This window comes from Mchenga conophoros, linkage group LG3 (assembly GCF_057382185.1).
Source record: "Mchenga conophoros isolate Kocher_MC1m ecotype Shallow Benthic linkage group LG3, M_conophoros_male_GT1.1, whole genome shotgun sequence".
Lineage (NCBI taxonomy): Eukaryota > Metazoa > Chordata > Actinopteri > Cichliformes > Cichlidae > Mchenga > Mchenga conophoros.
In genome coordinates this window covers 52,619,031-52,625,991 of record NC_140528.1, presented here as the reverse complement: position 1 = coordinate 52,625,991, position 6,961 = coordinate 52,619,031, and positions in this window count along the sequence as shown.

The following is a 6,961-nucleotide window of genomic DNA, read 5'->3' as shown; positions in this document are numbered from 1 at the left end:
TACATAACCTTCTGCACCAGCTCCATTGTCCCAGCATGGACACATTGCACCATTGCCGCCTCTCCTGCACCATTCACTTCCACTCGTGACCAGATTCAAAGACAAAGGAGAAGACTCCAATCAAGCACGTTGTAACGTCGGGTTGTGTTTAGTGGTTGAGAGGAGGCGGCAAAACACTTAGCAGGATAGTCGAAAGAATACACACTCGCACTGGCATTGGGAATTCCACAGCATGGATGATCTGATATCCTCGTGTTGGTGTTGTTCCCAGACCATCATGAAAATGTTGTTCCAGGTTCAACATTGCAAGTGACCAATCACATTGTTGTGACGTTATTCCTTTGCGCGCCAAGCCATTCGTGCATTTATGAAATTCCAATGTTGCAAGGACAATATCAATTCTGCTTACTGTTTATTAAAGGGTTACGGTTAGGGTTAGGGTCAGGGTCCGTTGATCGGCGGACAGAGGCGGTTTCACGCAGTTTAAGTACAGTTTTTTGTTTTACGCCGGTTTTTCCCGAAGTCGCAAAAGTATGATGTCACAACATTCTGATTGGTCACTTGCAATGTTGATCCTGGAACAACATTTAGTATGATGATCTGGGAACAACACCAACACGAGGATATCAGATCAACCTCCACAGCATGTTCTTTAATATACCTTCTCTTCATCAACCATATAAGCCCGGTTGAACGGCTGCAGCTTAACAAACATGGCGCGCAGTGTTCATAACGTTGCAAAAGAAAGGTGTCTGGAGAGGTAAAACATAAAATCTGTCCGTCCTCATGCACTACTGTGTAAGCACATGTCCACACAATCACAGAGAGAGCCAGTGGCGCATACGGATGATAACATTAACCCTCGACTTGGGTTGTCTTAAAGAGACACCACACCATTGTGACTGTTACAACGTCTGCTGGACCAGACCAGATGAGTGCTGTGTCCTCAAGGCCTGTCCCATCCAGCTTTGTGGAGTCTTTTATAAATTGTTCATGTTGAGTTTGCCATCTTCAGAAGTTTTATGATGACTCTGCAGTGGTTGGATGTATCAGTGTGTCATGGTCCGGCTGAGTGCAGGTTTTTCTATAGAGCCGGTGGCTCCACCTCTGGGCGGAGTCATTGCATTACAGCCTGCAGTCCACACCTGTTGGCAATTAAGCTGCCAATACTTAAGACCAGCGTCACCAGGGCCCTGTTTCAGGAAGCCGGTTTAGTTGGAGCTGGAGTTGCAGATTGAAAGGGAGGTCAGACTGCGTCAGTTGGAGTTACAGGCACAGACTTCAAGAAGTACTACTACTCAACCTAGTTCTGCAAATTCATCTGTTGGTGAAACAACCTCCTCCCCTGTAAACCCAGGTGGTTTCAATGTGAGTAAAAACATTGTGTTGGTACCTCCATTTCGTGAATCAGAAGTTGATACATATTTCAATGTGTTTGAACGTGTTGCTGCCTCATTGCACTGGCCGAGAGAAGTTTGGCCATTGCTTCTTCAGTGCAAATTGGTAGGCAAAGCACAAGAAGTCTGTTCTGCTTTGTCTTTGGAAGAAAGTTTGAAATATGATGTAGTGAAGTCTGCTATCCTTGCTGCTTATGAACTTGTTCCCGAAGCGTATAGGCAACGCTTTCGCAATCACAAAAGAACAGCAAATCAGACTTTTGTAGAGTTTGCTCGTGAAAAAGCTACTCTTTTTGAAAGATGGATAACAGCAAGTAAAGTTCCTGACTACAACTCCTTACGTGAACTGATACTGCTGGAAGATGTTCAAAAATGGCCTGCCAGAACGCATTGTTGTACACCTTAATGAACAGAAGGTTTCCACTTTGAAAGAAGCAGCTGTGATAGCTGATGAATTTGTGCTGACTCATAAAACTGTTTTTGTGCAGAAACGTGAAGTTATCACCAGAGAACCTCCCCCACGAAAGGATCCTTCAAGCCCACAACAGACTTTTGCTCCAAGGACTGAAAGGGAATGTTTCTATTGTCATAAACTTGGTCATGTTGTTGTTGAATGTCCCGCTTTGAAGCGCAAGAACCAGTCACCAAAAGGAGTAGGCTTAATTAAAACCATCCGTGCTGAGAGAAGGGACCAAAGTGAAGGAGTTGGTCCCTGCTTCAAACCCTTCCTCTTAGATGGCACTGTGTCATTGACTGGGAAGCCTGAGGATGAAAAACCCATTCGAATACTCAGAGATACGGGAGGGTCACGATCTGTGATTTTATCTGATGTATTACCCCTGAGTGACCATTCCTCTTGTCATGGTAGTATTCTGATTCAAGGAGTTGAAATGGGCTATGTCGAAGCTCCTTTGCATTATGTACACATCAAGTCAAAGTTGGTTAATGGCATCTTCTCTGTGGCAGTACGCCCCTCACTTCCCATAAAAGGGGTGCAGTTCATTTTGGGAAATGATATTGCTGGTGGAAAAGTGCAACCTGTTCCCGAAGTAACAAATGATCCAGAATCAAACTTGAAGAGCAACGACCTAGCAACATGTTTCCCATCTGTTTTTCCTGCTTGTGTTCTCACCAGGGCTCAAGCAAGACGTAAAGCTGCAGAAATTGATTTGTCAGACTCTTCGTTGGCTCAGGCTCTGGCTACAGATGATTTGCAAACCCTGATTGATCTTAAAAGTGGTTCAAAGGATACTACTGAGAAGTGGAAGGATCTACATCTCCCACAGTTAGACTTGCCAGTCACACGTGAAAGCCTTGTTGCTGCTCAGAAGTCTGATCGCTCATTGACTAAATGCTTTACTTCTCTTTCTGAAACAGGAAATAAAAAGGCTTCTTATTTCTTGGAAGATGGGGTCTTGATGCGCAAGTGGACTGCCCACCCAAGTCTAACAGCGGACGTAGAGGAAAGCTGTTCTGATGACTGTAACTGGAGCACTACTTATCAGATTGTTGTGCCTCTTGAGTATCGTCACTACGTAGCCTCCCTTGCACATGAGCACCCGCTGTCTGGTCATTTGGGAGTTACAAAAACGTACAAGATACTCAACCATTTCTTTTGGCCAGGATTGAAGGCTGATATAGTTGAGTTTTGCCGCACTTGTAAAACATGTCAGATTGCAGGAAAGCCAAACCAGACAGTTCCTATAGCCCCTCTTCATCCTATACCAGTACTTGGTGAACCTTTTGAACGTGTCATTGTGGACTGTGTTGGTCCATTGCCCAAGACAAAGAATGGTAATCAGTTTTTACTGACTGCAATGTGTACTTCGACTCGTTTTCCAGAAGCTGTCCCACTCAGAAGAATAACTGCACCTTTGGTGATTAAAGTTTTGACAAAGTTCTTCACTACTTTTGGTTTACCAAAAGTAGTCCAGACAGACCAAGGAACTAACTTTCTGTCTAAACTTTTCAAGCAGGTCATGCAGACTCTGGGGATTAAGCATGTTGTGTCAAGTGCATACCATCCTGAGTCTCAAGGAGCATTGGAGCGCTGGCATCAGACACTCAAGGCAACATTGCAGAAATACTGCTTGGATACTGCAAAAGAGTGGGATGAGGGAGTACCTCTGATGGTGTTTGCCATGCGCGAAGCTAAGCAAGAGTCCCTTGGGTTTAGCCCAAATGAACTAGTGTTTGGTCATTCTGTCCGGGGACCTTTGAAGTTGTTGAAAGAACAGTTCTTGTCAACAGACCATGTTGTGAAAACTAATGTTCTGGATTATGTTTCACAGTTCAGAGAGCGCCTCCATAAGGCCAGGTTGGCAGCTGCAGAAGCCCTCTCCTCTGCTCAGGGGAAGATGAAGAGTTGGTATGATAAGAAAGCCGTTCCTCGATCTTTCAATCCAGGTGACAAGGTTTTGGTTCTTCTACCAACTGCTAGCTCTGCATTGTCTGCCCGCTTCTGTGGACCATACCAGGTGGATAAGAAAGTAAATGACACTGACTATGTGATTAAAACACCAGACAGGAAGCGTAAAACACGCTTGTGCCATCTCAATATGCTCAAATCTTTTCATTCTAGAGCTGACTCTCTCTGTGGTCCTGCAGATAAGTCTGTGGCATCTCCGTCCGAGCCAATCTCATCTCCAGAAACTCTCTTGTTGAACTCTTCCTCAGGGTTGAGGTCAAGTTTAGATGAAGACGGGCTCAAACTTTGTGATGCCAGCTACCAGAATGCCAGAATGCTTAATTCTGAGGTACTGTCCCAGTTGTCTATATATCTGTCTCACTTGACCCGTGAGCAACAGTTGGACATTGAAAGACTCGTCACCATTCATTTAACACTCTTTGGGGACATGCCTTCCCGTACTACTGTAATAGAGCACGACATTGATGTTGGGAATGCCGTGCCTATTAAGCAGCATCCTTACCGTGTGAATATGGCAAAAAGGGAAATGATGAACACAGAAGTAGACTACCTTCTGAAGCATGGATTGGCTATCCCAAGCTATAGTCCATGGAGTTCTCCGTGCCTGGTTACGCCAAAATCAGATGGAACACCTCGCTTTTGCACAGATTTCCGCAAGGTAAATGCAGTAACAGTACCTGATGGTCTCATTTGATGGCGCCGGTGAGGTCGGCTGCCGTCACGACTGCTCCGACCACTTTTTCTTTGTCTTTGCTTTTTAAGTTAGTTTTCAGCGTTTCTAAATCGGCAAAATCATCACCATTGGGTACATTAGGTATGACAGTGACACTCTTGTTTCTATTGGTATACAATGTACTCAGTTTTTAACTCCGGATCCGAGCTGGCCGAGTGAGATCTTGAGGGAGAACAAAGGGAAGCGGCGGCCTAGAGGGAAGCGAGCCGGCGTCAGGAACAGGCTGAGAGCTCGTGCACACCGCACACCTCTGCCTAGCATCCTGCTCGCCAACGTCCAGTCACTGGAGAACAAGCTTGACGACCTCAGGGCCAGGATAAAGTTCCAGAGAGACATTCGGGACTGCAATCTCCTCTGCTTCACCGAGACATGGCTGAACCCAGCGGTGCCGGACCACGCCATCCAGCCGGCCGAGTTCTTCTCGGTTCACCGCATGGACAGGACACGGGACTCGGGGAAGTCAAGGGGAGGCGGCGTGTGTTTAATGGTGAACAACAACTGGTGCAACAGTGCGAACGTTGTTCCTCTTACACGCTCCTGCACACCAAATCTGGAACTACTATCTACCTCGGGAATTTACATCGGTCATTATAAGTGCCGTTTATATTCCACCACAAGCGGACACGGTCACCGCCTTATGCGAGCTGCATGAGGCACTCACACAGCACCAGACACAACACCGGGACGCTGCGCTTATTGTGACGGGGGACTTTAATAGCGCCAACCTCAAACGCGCAGCGCCGAACTTTTATCAACACATCACCTGCCCCACCAGAGGTGAAAGGACACTGGACCACTGCTACACTACGGTTAAGGACGGCTACAAGGCACAATCCTGCCCTCCGTTTGGCAAATCTGATCACGCCGCCATCTTCCTCATGCCAAAATACAAACAAAGGCTGAAACAGGAAGTTCCGGTTCAGAGGAAGGTCGCGCGCTGGACGGATCAATCAGTGGCCGCGTTACAGGACGCACTCGATGACGCAGACTGGGGCATGTTCAGAAGCAGCTCCGATGATGATGTCAACGTGTTTACGGAAGCGGTTGTGGGATTCATCGGGAAACTAGCGGATGATACCGTGGAGACAAAGACTATCACAACGTTTCCCAACCAGAAGCCGTGGGTGGATAAAACCATCCGCGACGCTTTGAGATCCCGCACCGCTGCCTACAACACGGGACTCACGACGGGGGACATGGACCCGTACAAAGCCGCGTCATATAACGTGCGGAGGGCGGTAAAAGAGGCGAAGCAGCGCTACGGGAGGAAACTAGAGTCACAACTCCAACAGAGTGACTCTAGGAGCCTGTGGCGGGGACTAAGGACAATAACGGACTATAAAGCACCAACAACCGGTATGACGAACGCGGCCGTGACTCTGGCAGACGAGCTGAACACTTTCTATGCTCGCTTCGAGGCTGCAGCTAAGGACTCCAACAATGCTAGTGCTAGCGGCGCTAACGGCTGCAGACAGGAAGATACTGCCAGCACCGGAAACGTGCTCGTCATCTCCGAGCATGAAGTAAGGAGAGCCTTCAAGAGAGTGAACACCAGGAAAGCAGCAGGACCAGACGGCATCCCAGGTCGTATCCTAAGAGACTGCGCATACCAGCTAGCTCCTGTGTTCACTGAGATATTCAACATCTCTTTATCTCAGTCGGTGATCCCCACATGCTTCAAAGAGTCCATCATTGTTCCTGTCCCGAAGAAACCCCACCCTGCTTCTCTCAATGACTATCGCCCTGTAGCCCTCACCTCAGTAGTGATGAAGTGCTTTGAACGCCTGGTCAGAGACTTCATCATTTCTTCACTACCAGACACACTGGACCCACTACAGTTCGCTTACCGTCCAAATCGTTCCACAGACGATGCCATCTCTCATCTCCTCCATACATCACTCACTCACTTGGACATTAGAAGGGGGAATTATGTTAAAATGCTCTTCATAGACTACAGCTCTGCATTTAACACCATAATTCCCTCCACACTCACCACCAAGCTGGAGCATCTGGGACTCAGCTCATCTATGTGTCAGTGGATCTCCAACTTCCTAACTGGCAGACCACAGGCAGTAAGGATGGGCGGACATGTCTCAGCCTCCACCACTCTCAGCACTGGAGCCCCCCAGGGGTGTGTTCTGAGCCCCCTGCTGTACTCTCTGTACACATATGACTGCGTGGCCACTACCAGCTCCACCACCATCATCAAGTTTGCTGACGACACCGTCGTGGTGGGCCTGATCTCTGATAACAACGAGACGGCCTACCTGAAGGAGATTAGGAATCTGGAGAACTGGTGCCAGAGGAACAACCTCCTTCTAAACGTCAGTAAGACAAAGGAGCTGATAGTGGACTTCAGCACTAAGCAGGAGAGGAACTACCAGACCCCCGTCATCAACGAGT